Source organism: Galeopterus variegatus, unplaced genomic scaffold (genome assembly GCF_000696425.1).
Source record: "Galeopterus variegatus unplaced genomic scaffold, G_variegatus-3.0.2 Scaffold10386, whole genome shotgun sequence".
Lineage (NCBI taxonomy): Eukaryota > Metazoa > Chordata > Mammalia > Dermoptera > Cynocephalidae > Galeopterus > Galeopterus variegatus.
The window spans coordinates 57,524-58,785 of record NW_007736497.1 but is presented as its reverse complement, the minus strand read 5'-3'; the positions used below and the strand labels follow the sequence as shown (position 1 = coordinate 58,785).

Here is a 1,262-nt window from a genome sequence, read left to right as displayed (position 1 = left end):
AAAAACATAAAAAAAATCCAAAACAAAAATTTCCTGATCTAAAGCACACACACAGAAAAAATAATAAAAATAAATAAATAAAAGTAAATAAAATTAATGTCTTCTCTGTTTCACATACTGTAGATATTGTATGAGTAAGACCACACTTAAAGAGACAGTGCCTCCAGCACTAGACCCAGTTATTACCAAAAGGCATGTGTCACCTGATCTCGGATCTGTTTGGTCTTCATACTGTAGATGATGGGGTTTATTGGGGAGGGAATAGAAGATACCCGAAGCCCATGACCACTTGGACTAAATGGGGTGCCTGCTTTCCAAAGCGGTGGATGGCAGACAAGCCAATCATGGGAGTGTAGAAGAGGAGCACAGCACAGATGTGGGAAACGCATGTGTTGAGGGCTTTGAGTCTCTCAGCCCCAGAGGCGGTGGACAGCACAGTGCGCACGATCAGGGCATAGGAGAAGAGGATGAGCAGCGAGTCTACACCCACTGTGGACACAGTGACAAACATGCCATAGATGCTGTTGGCCTTGGTGTCTGCACAGGCCAATCTCATCACTTCCTGGTGGAGAAGGTAGGAGTGGGAGAGGACTGGGGAGCCGCAGTAAGGGAATCTTTTGAGCATAAAAGGCAATGGGAAGATGATTGCTACACTACGGCCCAGGGAAGCCAGGCCAATGCTGCCAATGACAGTGTTGCTGAAAATGGAAGCATAACGCAAGGGGTGGTGAATGGCCACAGAGAGGTCAAAGGCCATAGACTACTGTGCACGGAGGACTCCAGGAAGGAAAAGCAGTGAATAAAAAAGAGCTGGGCAAAACAGGCATCATGGCCAATATCTCGTGCCCCAACCCAGAAGATGCCCAGCACTGTAGGGAGGGTGCAGAGCCAGCATGGACAGGAAGAGGTACATGGGCTCATGTAGCAAGGGCTCTGTTTTAGTGATGAAAATGACGGTGCAGTTGCCCAGGATGGAAACCAGGTACATTAGGCACAGTGGGATGGAGATCCAGATGTGCATGTGCTCCAGCCCTGGAATGCCACTCAGCAGGAAGGTGGAGGAAACACTGCTGTTGTTTCCTGGGAACCCCAGTATCATTGTATGTGGAGGGTAGGGAGGAGTTGGATTTCCTCCAAAATCCTGAAATGTGTTGAGGAAATTCTAGTGATTGCACCTGGCAGAAATTAGAAAGGCAAAAACAAAAACAAAAACAAAAACTCCCAGAAGACTTAGAATCAAATAGACCTAGAACTGTATAGTT

General features: G+C 46.9%; 1 pseudogene; it reads right to left on the bottom strand.

The window, feature by feature from the left end:
- Positions 1-182: 182 nt before the first annotated feature.
- Positions 183-1,099, bottom strand: LOC103609976 (annotated as a pseudogene).
- Between the last annotated feature and the right edge of the window lie 163 nt (positions 1,100-1,262).